Raw genomic sequence first — 18,443 nt, forward strand, 5'->3', positions numbered from 1 at the left:
AATAATTTTGTGGCCCCACAGTGCTGCATGATGCGAAAAGTGCACAAACACACACGTTTTTAAGCCAGAAAGTTGAAAGGGATAGAAATCAGCCCAAAATGGCTAATAAAATTGCAATTTCAGAGCTGGAAAGCACTCATCTAGTGTTAGATAGGCAGTACAATGCTCACCACTCCCACTGGTAAGCAGTAGGACTTCCCTCTACCACAGCAAGGTCTGGATAGCTCTGAACAGAGAAAATAAAGCCCTGAAATCAGCAAAGCCTGGGATCTGGACTATACTAGCTAGAAAAGGCAGGAAACGAGCAAACAATTTTTTTTGTCTAAAATAGGCTAAACAATGCTATAACACAGTAAATAAACACAGAAAAGGCTAATGCACTTGATTGTGTATCCCTAAACAGTAAATGCAATTAAAACTCTACAAAATTAGCAATTTAAAACTTTTTAAATGAAGCAAGGCAAGTGGATGATTGAAAAATGATTTAAGAGGCAGTAATACAATAGAATAAGTAGCTAGTCTACATATATAGAAAAGTCTATATATACAGAAAAGCAGCTAAAAACACTAAAACAATTCAGATGCAGTGCAACCTACAGCACTTGAGTTATAGCAATATTAAGGCAAATACAGTTTTAATAAATGCACTAAAATATACTCTATATTTCCATAATGTTTGCGAAGCACTGTCAGAACACAAGGAGATTCAGACAATTTTTTTTTTAAGAAAGGGAGAAAGGAGAAACTGAAGGAAAGAAACTAAGTGGGTTGGCCTTCTCAGATGTTCTCTCTATATTAGGTAGAATGAGCTAATGACACTAGACTGGGAGGAGTGTCCAAGATCAAATTTAGAGTAGGGGTGGGCAACTGCAAGGCCCGCAGGTATAAAGACAAGATGCCAATAGGGAGGATGGGAAACTATTTTAGGCAGAAAACACTACAGAAATGTTTATCACAGCAGAAAACCAGCAGTGAGCCAATAGCTATGAAATACAGTACAAGTATGCAGTATACAATAAAATTGCTAAAAATATCTAGAATAAGCAATAACTACTAAAAATAAGCAAAAAAAACAGGCTACTTATTGCTATATATCACAGATCAGGTGCTCCTCCTCAGAAGAGTGTGTAATAGCTGAAACTCTCAAGTTAACTTCTTAAGTAACAGAAAGTTGAAACCTGAAACAACTTTAAAAAAGCTCAAAAGAACCAATGCTGTGCTTTCTCCAAGCCATAGACTTGGCATCCCAAGTAGACAATGACCATAACACTAAACTCTCACTGAAGTGGGGGATGGTCTTTGCTAACTAATATGGCCTGGACAATGAGCTCAGAAAACAGCCTCTAACAAACAACTAAGCCCACAAACACAATCAGGAATATGGAGAATATTACAGTTACGACCTAAACTATTTTAGGCAGAAAACACTACAGAAATGTTTATCACAGCAGAAAACCAGCAGTGAGCCAATAGCTATGAAATACAGTACAAGTATGCAGTATACAATAAAATTGCTATAACTATCTAGAATAAGCAATAACTACTAAAACTAAGCAAAAAAAAGCAGGCTACTTATTGTTATATATCACAGATCAGGTGCCTCTCCTCAGATGGCTCTGTGCTAAGAGTTTGAGTGCTATGTGTCAAGTTATCATGCTGGTTAGAAAAACACTGCTCAGTTACACCACTCAGGACTTCTGTCTCTGTTTCTTGGTATAAAGAAACTATTAACTGGTCAAGTGATTTTACTTTAAGTTCTCCCTTCCTAGAGGATAAACTTGACAGTTATTACTTTCTTTTCTTAAAAGATTAGGTTGTAAAGGCCGGATATCAGCTATTTACATAATCCTGACTTTGCATGTTGCAACAGCACCTGGTTCAATGTTTACCTTAAAATGGTTGCACACTTTGGCATGAATCTTCTTCTATAGTATCCATGGGTACTCAAAAACAAAAATATGTTCGAAACACTGAACCACCACAATGGAGCTCAAAGCCAAGTAGAAATCCAAATAAAGTCCAAATGAGATTCCACAGAAACTTTATTACAAGGGTAAGTGCTTTCACAACCTGTCCTGGTTGCTTCCTCAGACCAAAATGAATTCTTAAAAACTCACACCCATTTTAAAATACATGTCATATAAAATCATCCAATCAAATCAAAAAAGTGCAAATGCTTTCCAAGCTTAAAGAGACAAACAATTTAAAAACATAGACAATTCAACAGCAGTTTAAAGGCAGCTTAGTTACAATTCAATAGTAGTTCTCCCACCCTATCTAAAAAAAAATATGTAATCACAATAAAATGTATTATATATTACAATGTATATTTCTAAAAATATGTCTAAAAAAAAAAAATATATATATATATATATATATATATATATATATATATATATATATATAAAACAAAGAGGGGGGTCTAACAAAACTGCTTCATGTTACTTTCTTCCTAAGTTTCTTACTTTTTAAGACTGGTTTCAGTGATATATAATCATTAAGCCCCGGTGGTTTATGTGCAGCTAACATCAAAATCCATCTGAGCTCTTTCTGTTCCGTTTTATTACATAAATCCCCACCTCCCATGCTGTCTATTAAGGTATCAATAATGGAAAAACTAAAAAAAACTAAAATAAGGATTCTCCCCATTTTGAATCATGTGTTTAGCTATTGCACTGTGCTCCTGTCCTCTCCTGAAGCAATAAAGATGGTCACGAATCCGTTTTCTCAAGCGTCTGTTGGTCTTCCCAACATAAAATGCCTCACAGCACACACACTGGGCCAAATATATCACATCCTTACTTTGACAATACCCGGTCACCCTAAACTTATATAATCTCCATGTTGTAGGATGAACAAACAATTTGTTTGTCTCAATGTATTGACAAAATGCACAACTATTGCACCTCATTGTTCCATAATTGACCAAAGGGATATGGTCCATCCTTTCTTTGTAGCAAAGCATTTGTCTGAGTGACCTCTTATTCTTATGTATAAACTTAGGCTTATCACCCACTATTTTCCTGACTTGGTCATCCTTCTCTAAAATATGCCAGTTCCTGTATAGTATATCCTTAACCAAGTTCATATCCACCGAATGTGTCATGCTGTAATTTAGTGTTTGTATATAATCCACCCTTTTCTAGGAGATCAGACCACCTCTAATCGGACTGGAGAAGTAGGGTTTCCCTATATTATCTCTCTTAGTCTTGGCTATCAAGCAAGCCTCATCTATCTCTTTCTCATGGTAGCCTCCGGCTACAAACTCATCTTTCAGAGTCATCAAACTAGTCTCAAAGTCCTGGTCCCTTGCATGTAGTCTTGACATTCGTACTGGCTGGTTTTTAACAACATTTTTAAAAATGTGGGGTTGATGCATGCTCATGTGGTGGACATAGCTATTACGATAGCAATCCTTTCTATGTAATCTAGTCTATATCTTCCCTGTTGTCGTTTCCATTATTACTGTAACATCCAAGAAGTCAGCACTGACCCTTGAACTGTTCACAGTATAATTTAAGAATTCTGTGCTATTATTTAAGTATTCAACAAATTCATATAACCTTTCTTCAGTGCCACCCCATAAAAGAAACAAATCATCTACAAACCATTGAAAGAACAATATGTTCCTACTAAAAACATTGTTGTTCATCATGAAACTTTGTTCACACTGAGCCATTACTAAATTGGCATAGCTATTAGCTGTGGGGGTCCCCATGGCTACTCCTGATGTTTGTAAAAAAATACTTTGTCTCAAATGTAAAAACATTGAATTCCAGTATCAATTCAAGTAAAAAACATATTAAATCAGTCATTTCCACACTTAATGTGGCATCCTTCTTCAAGAATTCCCTTAGATAACATAGTCCTATTTAATTGGGAATGCTAGTAAAAAGGGATACCACATCTAGGGTAACCAAAAGTTCTTCCCCAGGTGCCTTATAATTGCTTGAAAAAGCATAAAAATATTTCAAAAAATGTTCTGTGTCTCTCAATATTAAACAATATTTAGATATCAAGGGCTTCAGCTGTTTTTCCATAAAAATAGATGCTGGCTTAGTGATCTACCCAGCCCCTGAGACTATAGGTCTGAAGGGCGGTTTCAACCTGTTTTTATGGACCTTGTGAAGTCCATTGAAACTAGGAACAGTTGGTGTATCAGCAATAAAATATTTATATAAATCATCAGATATAACATTCTCCAAAAAACAATTTTCAGTTTGATGGTTGTAGCTCTCAATCAATGAATGCACTTCTGTTTCATCAATCATCTTATATGTGTTTGCACAGTCTAGTAAATTATTCATAGATTCTAAATGGAAGGACTTGTCCATCACCACTATTAAATGCCCCTTATCTGCTGGTTTAATAATTATCTCCCCATCATTACAAAGCCTATGCAATGCCTGTTTTTCATTTAGTGTCATATTATAGAATCTCTTACCCCTATAGTTAGATCTAAAAATGTCATACAAATCCTTCTCACATGCTTTGACAAAAACTTCTATATTAGGTGGTAAAGTTGGTGTGAATACACTTGGTTTTCTGAAAAGATTTACATCAGCATGATTTTCAGTACTTACATTGTACATCATTTTCAAAGTGACATTATGTGCAAACAGTCTCAATTCGGTTAATGTATCTGGTAAATCCGCTTGTGCAGAGGGTATAAAACTCAGGCCCTTAGTCAACACTTTAACTTCATGCTCATCCAGTTCTCTCATGGAAATGTTGCAAACTAAGTCGTTTGCCACATTTTCTTCAATGTCTGTACCTGTCCCTCTCCAAATGATTGTTTCCTCTTGAACTTCATTCCTTTTGGTTCCACTTCCAAACCCCTCTTCGACAGTACGTGAAAAAGAAGATGTAAAACCAGAAACGAACATTCATGGCTGGTGGAGGGCTCTATTCCCTCTGTTGTAGCTTCCTTATTAGTTGTTGTGGCCTTCCGTCTTACCACTTTTTCAAATTCCGAACCGGCTGTTATATTACTGGGAGCATTTACTCGCTGCTGCACCTGATTGATGGTAGTGGAATTGGAAGTTGCCACTGCCGTACTTTCAGGATTGTGCAAAGATGTTAAAGTCAATTGCGTATTGCTATTTACAATGTTATTATTCTTTTCAGTATGAACAGGGCCTGCTCTCGGTTCTTTAGGCCACGAGAAGACGCTCCCTTTCTGAAAATCTGCCAAATCTCTTCTTAACTTTTTCTGCTTCATTTGAAGTAGCCTTCGTTCATAAAAACTGATCTGATCTATCAATTCAGACAGCCGAGTATCAACAAAACTGTCCTGTGAATTTTTGTATAACAATTCTTGTGCTTGTCTTATTTTCTCACTTAGTTCATTTTCTATAGGTAGAAAAAATTAATTAATTGCATATACTGGATGTTGGTATCAATATTTAGCTGCTGCCACTTCACTAACAATTCTGGATATAACGTACCATACGAGGGCATATTCATTACCCGCAGGCCCCTGGGAACAACTTTGAGTTTGACACTAGCTTCCATATGAAGTCTTTGAAACTGTAGCCTTTTCAGTCTATAAAGGTCATTCTCTAATGCTCGCAGTAGCTGCCTTATATCAATTTGTTCCTGGCAGCCATCTCTTTCATACTCAAGTGGAGATGTAAAGTCACCAGTTAATAGCAGATCCATGGGTACTGTTTACCTACAGCAATACATTCTGCTTTTTGTATGGTTTGGATGGCCAACCTTGCCATCTGCTTTATTGCATGGTTTTTAGCATTACTACTACAGACACTGCTGTTGGCATGTTTCTTGTTTCCTAGGTTTTTTTTTTCTGAGGCAGTCACAGGCAGCCCAGTGACACTGTCACAATGAGTTTTCATCTCCACATTAGCCACTGCCATCATGTTTAACTATTTGAGTACTTCTGAAGATCAGAAAGAAAATTAAAAAAGAAACTTACTTGTTTCCTAGAAAATAACTTTTACTAATGACACAGACTCATTAAGAATTTTGTTGCAAGCCCTGTGGTCATTCTTCAGATGTTTACCTCAGATATTAAGCTCAATATGAAAGGCATTATGTTCTTGCGATCTATGACAATTCCTTTTTCCCCTTCTGCAGCCGACAGCATTTTCCATTCCCTTATACATTACAGCTATACTACATATCCGCTGGCTTGCTCATCCTGTTTGTTGAGAAAACATAATGCTGGAAAATATCATCATAAATGTACTTTTTTTCAAAATTTACCCCAGTTACTGGACTGCCTTATTCACCCATCACATCATATACTTGAGCTTCTGAGGTCAGCTGCATTAACTTGTTATTAAAAAAATGACATTGTCATAAGTTGCTGGACCTTGAGCTCATTTTACATCTGTAATCATTTTACAGAACACTCAGTTAAAGGCAGTTTGTTCCCGCATTATTCTGTTTAATGGATATAAATTCAACTTTATTAGAGTTGTTTGACACTTAAGGTTCTGAACTATTAATAAACTCCTTCCTGTAGTCAAATGTACAGGGTATGAATCCTGTCACCTCCATTTGGCTACTGCATGCTTTTGAGCAAGTTAGTCAAACATTGGTCTTGGGTCATCCCTTAAAAGGGACACTTGGTAGAATGAGTTTATTTGGATGGCAAATAGATAAAAGGAAACTGTATTTAAAACGTGAGCGTTTGCCCCCTTATTATTTTTGGCTTTGTCCAGAATCCTTTAGCAAACAAGTTGAGAGGTATTTTGTCCATCCCTTCGAAAATTTCTGGCTTTCTGGCAAATTGTTATGGATTGCAGTTATTAAATAATGTTAGGCATGAGTTTTACACTTTGTATCCTTATGAAAATGCTTAATAATGCAAAGCTTTCTATTCTGGCAGCCTTCTAGGTATATAACAGAAACATTTAAAATATGTTCCTGATTTTAGGTTTTTGTCTCTGATTTGAACTAAAAAGTTGAGAGGGAAGAAACCAAGGTATTGAGAGCAAATAATGCCTTCCCTATCAAGGACTGATATCAGAGTATAGGCAAAGAGAAAGGAATGGGGGTATCCTAAGTGAATGACCAGCACTGATAGTTATTAGTTGAATCTAGAACAGAAGCTGCAGTTCAAAAAGGGGCAATTAGTAGGGCATATAGAATATTGCATGATAACTATAAGAATCAATCGGAGGAGGTTAGAATGAGAAGAGCGACTGGATAAACAATTCATAAAGAAACAATAGGATGATATATGTATGTATGACTCCCAGATATGCAAAAAAGTCTGGAAGATTTAAGATTTTTGCTTAGAAGTGTTTGCATAGGTATTTTTACACCCCAAGTAGACTACAAAGAATTTTTCCTCAGGTAGTTTGCAAATGTTGGAGGTGTGATGGGAAAAAAGAAGTAACTGAGAACATATTTATGGGAGTATAATGAGCTGGCAGACTTTAAAATCCCCTGCAGACTATTCTGTCAGAAAAACTGGGTAAGCAAATTGGAAATTATTTTTTTATAGCTGTGATACATGATTTGAATTGTCTAGAAATAGTAAGGCCATGCTGAGTTTAATGCTGGTGGCTGCCAAAAATGCAATTATTAGACAATGGAAATCAAACTCTAAACGGTGACTGTGGATATAGTAACAGAGACAGAAGAACTGGAGGTGGGCTCTTTGGAAAATGATAGGAGCAAACTGCATACAAAGATGGAAATTTGTGGGAATAATATATGCAGAATATTGTTTTAGTGGAGGAATAGTGTTTAAGGGAAGGCAGGAATTGAATGAGCTATATAATGCTTGATTGATAGTGACTGTATAGAAGATCATATGTGATGTATAATGTCTGCAACTGAAAATATGTCAATATTGCTTTTTCATTTATATAAATTTATGATTGCCTATAGTTACAAGGGAAGAAGGAGTTGCAATGGATTCCACTGTATGGTTTTGACAGCAGTGAGATAAGGTAAATCTCTGGCCTATTATTTATGAATGTATTCATTCACTTGTTCTCAAGAAGATATATGAGGTGTACAGTCATGCTAGTGGCTGTAACTGTGTGTGTGTGTGTGTGTGTGTGTGTGTGTGTGTGTGTGTGTGTGTGTGTGTGTGTGTGTGTGTGTTTGTGTAAATAGCTGGTTCCTGCAACACAAAATAGTTATGGTGTAAAGGAAGGAACCAATTGTAGTAAATAAGAACATCATCCTTTGAGCCTTGGTCTTTGAATATGATCCTTGGTTTACTTGTTTTCTTGACTGCAGTCAGTCTGTTTATTATTTGGCTGTGAATAAAATGTACAACATGAAGTCTATGAGTTTAATTTTAATATTTTAACTGTGAATCCATTTTAATTATGACATGTTTTTTGCAGGCCCACAGGTGTAAAATACACTGCTGTGGGTAGGTCTACATCACAGCATCAAAAAGGACGTTAACCATAAGGCTTACAAATCGAAAATGCCGTTCATCAAGGTGTGTTTTGTGAGATCGCAGTACAGTAAAGATCAGAAAATTTGCCCTTTCCTCACTGTAGTACGATCTCGTAGTTAGTATATATAATTAGCGAGGGGTACAGCCACCCACAAAAGCGACTTTGATGAACGGCATTTTCAATTTTTAAGCCGTTCGGTTAACGTCCTTTTCAATGGCATGATGTAAACCCATTGTGAGCTACATCAATCTGTCTGCTACTTAGTGCAGATGAGTAAGACTATGAACTACTTCTGTAGTATAGGGTTTGATTCCCTCAGCCTTCATCTATCCACCGTGTGACCCTGACCAAATCACTTCACCAGACAGTGCTCCTGGGCTGCCCCAGAAAAAGGAACACTTGCATCAGGGAACTGTTCCAAGCTATTAGCAAATGCATTTTACATTTATCTGTTGAATTCCTGTACTCTTCACATAGATCCTAATTAGTGCTTCACTATATGCTGTTTGGTTATAAGTCCCTGCACATGTAATTTAATTAGTTGCCAGATGCATTTTTAATAAATGTGAGTTCCAAAGAAAGACTTCACTATTGCTTATACTAAGTCTGGTTTTGGGGTGACACTGTTTTGTTTAGCAAATGCCTGTAAGAGTTTTTGTATAAAATTTGAAATAAGAGTTTTAAATTACATCCAAATGTATGTGATCATTGTAGAAGTAAAAAAGAAACAGTATGCAGACACTGACAGGTATGAACAGTGTTATCTGGTAAGTGAGGAGAAACAGCCAAATAATGGGATATTGTTATGGCTGGGGAGGGGTTACTTCATTTCCCTGCCTAGGGCCCCATTCGACCATGATCTGACTCTGCCAGCTACTACTAAAAAAATGTAAACTTTTACATCTGTAAGGCAACTGGAACATATCATTATGAACTTCATAAATAAAGACAGATGTGACCTCCAAACCCTGGATCCAACCCAATCTGGCTTCGTCAAGGGCATACCCTGCCTGTTAAATCTGGTGCATTTCTTCAAAACTGTGACCAGGGCTATTGATGAGGGCAAATCTGTGCACACAGCATACCTCGACTTGGCAAAGGCCTTTGACACAATCCCACACTCAGGCATTACTAATAAAAATAGCAAACTGAATGTAAACCCCTTAGTTGTAAGATGGGCTGCCAACTGGCTCACACACTATCAAAGTGGGTGACTCCACATCAACCAGCAGACTTGTCACCAGTGGGGTGCCACAAGGGTCAGTGCTGGGCCCTCTACTGTTTGGTATATATTTCTCTGAATTTCAGGCCAAAACTAAGGTGCTGTGGCTGACCAAGTTTGCAGATGACTGCAAACTGGGTGCAATTATTGCATTCCCAAATGATGTCAGTATACTTCAGGAGGGTCTTACACAGACTGGTGTCTTAGTCATGGTCTCAAACTGAATGCAAAGAAATGCATCATCATTCCCTTTGGTAAAAGCAATGTCCTTTCATGCTATCAAATTAATAACAATACCGTATGTACCTACGAAGTGGTAAGAAATCTAGGATCACAAGTAGACTGCGACCTTAACTTTGACCATCTTGTGTCTATTGTAGTAAGGAAGGCTTTGTCTGTAGCACACTTGATTAACAAAGGCATCACCTCTAGAGCAAAAGAGGTTATAACCCCCTCTATACTTGGCACTAATCAGGCCCATAATTGAGTATAACACCCCGTTTGGCGTGTACCATACAAAACACATGCAGCAGTTGGAGAGACCTTAGAGTTTTCTAACAAAAAAGATCAAGGGACTCCAGCACGTGCCTTACACAGACTGACCAAAGTCTCTGTCACTATACTCAGTATTGTATAGACTACGTAAGGGAGACTTATGTCTGGCTTACAGAGCAATCTCCGACTCAAACCAGATGAATTTGCTGCACATCTGTAAATCAAATGGGATTAGAGCTACCAGTTCCAGAGACCTAAATATGGCCTGCAGCTTAAATAGAACATGCTGGAGGAACAGATTTGTCTCCCAGCAGCCACCACATCTTTGGAATAGGCTGCCAATTCATCTGAAGCAGAGCACATCTATGACACTGTTCAAAAGGAATCTGGATGAGTGGATGGGGCATCATAAATTCTTACCAGCGATAGCACCCACACCCCTCCTCGACATGGGCAGTCATTACTAAATACAATCTTGTGTATTGACTAGGGTATCTATGGTATTACATTGGGATGAAACAGCTAGGCTTAAAATGACCTCTGGGTAGATAGCCTCATAACCTCCTATGATCCTATGATCTTAAGGGTTTGAAAATAAACTATCTGAAACAGCTTAGCACACATTTAACAACTGTTTTGCCACATTTAGTGTCAAAAGAAGGGGAAGGGCCAAGCAATGTAGACGTTGTATAGACTGTTGGCAGAATGCTGAGATTAATGACTTTGTGTATCTGGTCTGCTAATAAATTGGCAAATATCATGTCTAACAAAGTGGTATTCCTGGTCTGTTGGTCATTATGTTTGAAATTTGTAATGGTCTTGACCTTACTTCTGTATTTCATTTGATTGCTTTTTAAAAGAAGCCTTTTGTATTTAGACCAGAAAGGTCTGCCTTTATTTTAGAATGGTAATTTTACTTTTGCTCATAGTCAGTTTGTAGTCCTTCCTTAGGATACTTAGTGAACTCATGCTGAATGAGAGTTTATGATTTTGTGTTTTAACAGGTTTTCTTCCTCTTGAAGGCTTTCTTCACTTCATGTCCCAACCTTGGTCTAAGCTGTCCCTTTGTCTTCTTGTAACACTTGGGAAGAACTTGCCCTACAAAGACAGAAGAGTACTTAGCAAGTATTCTACAATAATGCTACAATTAGTAACCACAAAACTAGAACAGCTGCAGTAGTAGAATCCATTTATTCGCAATACAAATAGATACAAATGAGAGTAAAAACATGTTGCCAATAAAAACTTCAAATTGTTAAGTGTTTTCTTCCCATAAAATATGGGACTTCATCAGAACAGAGAAACAATTAGGGACATGTATCACAACTTGGACAAGTAATGCGGGTCTAGTAGAGTCATGCATGTTCTGAGCCAATGATCCTCTACAGAATGGGTCACTGAAGGTCAATGTGGACTGTTTGTCCCAGTAGGAGTTCTAATCTTCCATTACTAAAGCACTTTAATTAGTTATGTATGGACTAATATATTTATTAACATCTACAGTGCTAGCAGTAATTGTTTTTTGTGGAAAATAAACCCCTCAGTAATTTAGGATGCCTCCATCAGACATTTACAAAATAGACAAGTAGGGTCATGGTCTTTAATATTAAGAGAAAAAGCTGTTAAGGCTCCTAATATGCATCTTAATCTTAGTAGCAGCCCTGGTCTTTTTTTTTTTTTTTTGAGTTTGGAAAGTATATAGAGTGCTTGTGCTTCATACATCATGATTAGGCATTGAACCAGGCCTGTAATGAATGAATTTTAATTGGGATGCTCTGGCACTAAGTAAAAACAACTTTATACTTTTGTTTGTATGCTTTTGTTTGTTTCAAAGGTATAGCTAAATAGGCCAGTGTTTAGTTCAATGTTACTTAAACATATTAGTACAGAGAAATAGACTAAGTTGCATTGTACTTTTTGGGTTCCCTCTGTTGTGGAGTTATACATGAAGCTCATGCATTTGGTTGGACAGTGTCAGAAATTTTCCTAAAAATGAGTCATTAATTATAGGGTGTGTTGGTAAGTATGATACGTAGGGTTGGCCTTTTACAGGTGCAGTCACATATTATCAGCTACCGGTGTTATAGCCTTTGGCTAAAGCTCTAGCTTCTTTTACTACATGAATTGTATATGGCTATGGCTTATACCTCTTTATACAATGGAAAGTGACCTATCTTTCCTTACGTAAAAGGCAAGATTAAAGCTTAATAAAGTATCTTCATATTGCTTTGGTATACTTCAGATGTGAAGACAGTATTGTCTAGGATAAAGCACAAGGAAGAGTCCCTCTAATGTAAAAAATACTTAATCCTCCAAATCAACTGACCAACCAGAGCCATTGCAGAAGCCTAAGTTAAACAAAATGCTTTAATGTAGGCATCATTGTAAAGCATGTTATTAAAATTCTGTAAGATCACTTTACTACCAAAAAAATCTGAGAGCAACCTCAGAAGACAGAGAAGGGTGTCATTATAATTAGTGATAGATTCAAGGCAATCAGACCCCAGTGTAAGGATAAGGCAGTATTCATAATTTCAGCCTATACTCCACAGCAAGTTTGTTAGTGAGGAAAATAATGCATCCAGGCAACAGTTGCAGGGCCTACTAGATAAAGCAGGGCAACATGAGTGGCTATTAATAATGGGGAACCTTAATGCACTTATTTGGACAGACAAAACAGGATACGAAGACTGCCTGGATCCACATGGGTAGAGAAACAGGAATAAAAATGGAAAGGCCTTTCTATACTTCTGTCTCACAAATGGCTTGATGGTGGCCAACATATGTTCAGCAAGAGAGAGATAGTCACAAGATCACATAAAAACGTGGCCAACATGCAACTCAGGAAAACTTCTTCCTAATAAGGAAAGGGTATTGTGGTAGAACTAGTGATTGCAAAATCATCCCCAGTGAAACAATCAGCCCACAGCATAAGCCACTGGTTGCCAGAAATGGTTCTAAGGTCAAGAGAACAATGTTGAAGACCTGGACATTGACTAAAGATTAAGCACAAGAGTATGAAGGAAATGCCCAGGGCTCTAGCACTTCAGGAAGAAGAAGAAATTGGTGGAGTTGAAGAAGAATGGTAGCACCTCAAAACAGCATGTGTGAGGACCATAGAACAGATAGGCAGCTAATCCAGGACTGGAAATAATGTAAAGAAGAAAAGCCAGATGTGCAATGCAATAGTCCAGGAAGCTATCAAAAGAAAGAAGGAGTGCAGGAAGAAGTGGAAGACAAAAAGGACAGACCAGGCTAAAATGGAATCCTGGTTGGCTAACAAAGAGCTAAGATAACAGCTGCAATCACAATGAACAAGACAACAGAAGCACTCTACCAGCTTCTGGAATGTGATTCAGTAGATGTAACAAAGGAACTCTTTCAAGTTGTAAGGCAAAACAAAGAAAAATAAAGAAGATGGTCATCAGACACCCTTCATAAGGAATATCTGCAACTACCTCCTCAACAGTCCACAGGACATGAAAGGCAGATGGAAGGAGTATTTCCAGCAGCCTTTGAATGAAGACAACCAAACATAAGCTGTACATTCTCAGACATGGCCTACAATGAAAGAAGAAGCAGAATTCCCCCATAGAAAAAGTAAGAACAATATGAAGGAAAATGAACTCAGGGAACATATCAGGCTTAGTTGAGGTCATGGTAGATATGATCAAGATTTTGTCTGAAGCCGGGGAGAAATGGCTTCAGAGGGTACTGAGGACTATGGAGAGAAAGGTGCACCCCAGATGACTGGAGAATAAATATACTAGGGCCAGTGTACAAGAACAAAGGGGACATTCAAAACTGTGACCAGTACGGGGGTATCAAACTCCTGTCACTCTGCATGAAGTATCAGGGATGGATGATTGATAAATGAATACAAAGTAGTGCAAAGTAAGATGGGAGATGAGCAGTTCATATTCAGATCAGGATGCAACACAACTGACCCGATGTTTGCAGTGAGGCAGATAATTGAGAAGAAGCGATAGAAAAGGATAAACATTCAACTGGGCAGTCCAAGACTTGGAGCAAGCATATGACAAGATCCCAAGAAAGCTGATTTGAGCAGTCCTACAATAGTTCAAAATCCAAAAAACATTGAGCGAATTAGTGCAGGTTATGTACAAGGACCCAATTACTCCAGTACAAACAGTACTCAGTCTCACAGAGGGGTTCCCAGTGAGAGTGAGTGTATACCAGGATTCAGCTCTGCGCCCACTGCTGTTCATACTATTGATGGACTACATCAGAAAACAGGTGGGAGAGGACAGGTCAACAAAGTTGCTGTATGCAGACAGTGTGGCATTATAGGCAGAATCTGAGCAAGAACGTCGACAAAGGTTAGGGAAATGGAATCCAAAACTGAAGGCACATGGGATACAGATAGAACAATTGTAATTGCAGCAAGTAATGGAGTTCAGAAGAAGCTAACAAGTGAGATAGAAGAGAAACTATTAATAGAGGTTAACAGCTTCAAGTATATGGGAAGGATGGTTGAGGAGAAGGGGAGTCTGAATGCAAAGGTTAAAGGTTGAATCAGAGGGGCTGCAGTCAACTGGCCCACTGTGTCAGGTGTAGTATGTGCAGAAGAATGCCAAAGAAGCTAAAAAGTAAGGTGTACAAAACAGTGGTGCAGCCAGTACTACCGTATGGTATGGAAACCTGGGCAGTAAAGGTAGTGCAGTTGAGGAAGCTAGAGGTGATGGAGAAGAATTGCCTGAGGCAGGTGGTAGGGTATATACTGTGAGAGACAAAAAATGAGAACATAAGAACAGAATCCAGAGTAGCTCGAATTGCAGAAAGGTCAAAGAGAACAGATAATGGTGGTTCTGGCACATATGTAGAAAAGCAGAAGACAATCTGGTGAAGAATATTTGGGACAGATATGAAGAAGGCAAGGGGAAACAAGGGTGTCCAGCAAAGAGATGGATGGATTGCATGAGAGAAGACCTATGACAGTGAGGCATGCATGTTGAAGAAGGCAGGAGAGTGGCATTGGATACAGAGAGGTGGCAACAGTTGACACAGCACCCCAAACCCATGTAGAAAATGGGAAAATGGGGGTTGGTGATGATAATAATATGCAGAAGGTTCCACTAACACAAATATGAACACAAAGGATTTCCCAGTGGGAGTACATGTGCATCAGAATTCAGCATTAAGTTCAGTACTGTTAATACTGGTGATGGACTACATTAGCAAACAGTCCAGAAAGTACAGATCAGCAAATTTGTTGTATGCAGATGATATGGCATCACAAGCCGACTCTAAACAAGAACTCCAGCAAAATTATAGGGGAATGTAATGCAAAACTGAAGACACACAGGATGAGATGGAGTACAAGAAAAAAAAAGCACACGCAGCAAAGGTAGTAGATTCTTTACTTTCACCAAAAGATCTGGTACCTCGGCCTCTTGCCTTCAAGGATACATACAGCAATGTGCATTCTACATTTATACCAGGTTCAATCATTAATTAATTATTCTATCAATTATCTAATAATACTACCTATACATTTCTTATAATATCCCATTGCCTTAAGCCCATGTTGTTAAAGTGACCCATGCATATTACATATACCTATATTTCTAACATCCTAATACATATATTTAATACAATTTATAATACAAAATTATCATTTAATATAAATCATTTGATACACAATAATTACCCTAAATAAATATGACTACTAAATATATAATTCATTTTAAATATACAATTTAAACATAATCTACCTCTAAATTTAACCCTCTGGGTGTCAAAGTGCCATAGTTTAAAATCATTTTGCTTTCAAGCGCATTCAATTTTTGCTTGCGCTCACCACCTTTTACTTAAAATGGTCTTGCCAAAATACTAAAGAAAAAAGTGAAATCATCTCCCCCATGCACTTTGCAAAAATGATCTGCCACAGAACTCTTATAATTTTTATTCCGAACATCTCCCAGGTGTTCTAAAATTCTGATCTTAACAGCTCTTTTTGTTTGACCTATATACCATTTTATTTTATCGCATCCACATCCAATAACATACACTACTCCACATGAATTACAAGTAAACCTACTCTTACTTAAAAATCTGTGGCCATTAATTGAACTACCTGAAATATTTCTAATTTTCTGACAAACCTTACATTTCCCTCAAGAAAATGAGCCCATAGTTATATTATCTGAAACAAATAAAGGCTTATTCAGCAGTTCCTTAAGGTTGGAATATCTCCTATATGAGAATTTCACCATACCTGGGAATAAATCACCAACTGCCTCATCTAAGCATATTAAATGCCATAAGCCCAAAATCAACTCTCTCAAGATAGGTGAGAAGGATGAAAATTTGGAAACAAAATAAATATCATGCCCTTGATATGTAGGCTTCAAATTTTGATTCCTATTAGTACCTACTCCCTGCCCTCTAGTTGCAACTTGGAACCTTTCACCTCTCTGTACCTTCTTCAAGTCACAATTCAAGCTCTCTCTATCATACCCACTTGCCAATAGGCTCTCCCTTGTCTCCAACAAAAATGGAGTCCTATATTTCTCCTCAGAAGTATTTCGGGCAATTTGCTTGAATTCCCCTAAAGGCAAAGAACTAATCAAATGAGGAGGGTGCATTCTTGTAGCAAAGAAAAAATATGTTTACAGCTGTAGGCTTCCTAAATGGCCTGTATTGAATGGCATGATCATCATCCACATAAAATTCAACGTCTAAAAATTGTATGGCGGTGTTACCAACAAATGTTGGAAACTTGATGCCATGTGCATTTGAGTTTAGACCTTCAATGACATCAATAAATCTACTATACAGCACAACTTTTTCTCTCCAAAAAGCAGTGTTATATATAAACAACTTTTCAAAATAACCCATATATATCACTGTGTAAGTGGGTACATAAGAAGCACCCATTGCTGCGCCCTTCTTCTGTAGATATATCAGATTTTCAAACCTGAAATAGTTATGAGTCAAACAAAACTCTAATAACCTTACAACAAAACTTGTTTTAGGTCCATCACCCATGACATCAAACATCGCCTCCAAACCAAACCTGTTTGTGATAGAAGTGTAGAGTGTGTTGAACTTCCTGAAACCAATGCTGTTCATTTGAATAACAGTTTGAAAATTGTTAATTTGTGTGAAATGCAGCTAACTGAAAATGTTGTTAGTTTGTTGAGTAGGGGAACGAAGTTCGTTCCAACCAAATTTCACACTTTAGCTGAAATTTTGATGGACATTAAAAAAAATTGTAGAAAGTTATATTTAAGAGTTTATTTTGATAAACAAAGTAAAGAAAATAATATTGTGAACACAAATGCAGCAGATGTAAGCATTGATGAAGAAACTGAGCTTTTGATGAATGTTTCCATATATGATTATGGTGAGGGGTTGGAATGTGAAAATGAAACAAATAATGATCTGCCTAGATGTGGTAGTTTTGATATAGGATATAGTAGGTTTAATTTGCCCCCTTTAGTCTCTTCTAGTAATTTTGTTCCTCCAAAATTATCCTCAGCTGTTAATACTTTTGAGCAAGTTTTACTTAAAAAAGCTGAACTTTAGTATACCAAGTTTTTGAAAGTTCAAAAGTCATATAATTTGACTAAACTTGAATGGTTGGAGTTACTTAGACTTACAGCATGTTTAGAGAAATTTGTATTTATGCAAGATGACAAAGGTGGGAACTGGACTGTTATGTCAAAGGCACAATATGGACAAATGGCATTAGATTTATTGGAGTGTGGGGATGATTATTTGCATTTAACTAACAACCCAGTAAATGATTATAGTGTTGAGCTGTTGGACTTACTGAGAGAGGTGAGAGGTTAGGTTTTTTTACTAAGGAAGATGTAAAAAAATTGGTAATTAAGGATCCTATTGATCCTTATTTTTATGTTATACCTAAAATACATAAAAGCATTACCAACCCTCCAGGTAAGCCAATAGTTTCTGGGACACATTCTTTTGTGAGTAATGTAGGGACTTTTTTAGATTCTGTGCTAAAAGAGTATTTGCATAGGGTTCCTGCTCATATTAAGAATACTCAGAAACTTTGTGAAAAGGTTAGTACAATTCAATGGAAGAATGATTATTACTGGGTGTCAGTTGATGTGAGTTCACTCTACACTTCTATCATGAACAGGTTTGGTTTGGAGGCGGTGTTTTATGTCATGGGTGATGGACCTAAAACAAGTTTTGTTGTAAGGTTATTAGAGTTTTGTTTGACTCATAACTATTTTAGGTTTGAAAATCAGATATATCTACACAAGAAGGGCACAGCAATGGGTGCTTCTTATCCACCCACTTACGCAGTGATATATATGGGTTATTTTGAAAAGTTGTTTATA

Source organism: Protopterus annectens, chromosome 5.part0 (genome assembly GCF_019279795.1).
Source record: "Protopterus annectens isolate FY-2018-M chromosome 5.part0, PAN1.0, whole genome shotgun sequence".
NCBI lineage: Eukaryota > Metazoa > Chordata > Ceratodontiformes > Protopteridae > Protopterus > Protopterus annectens.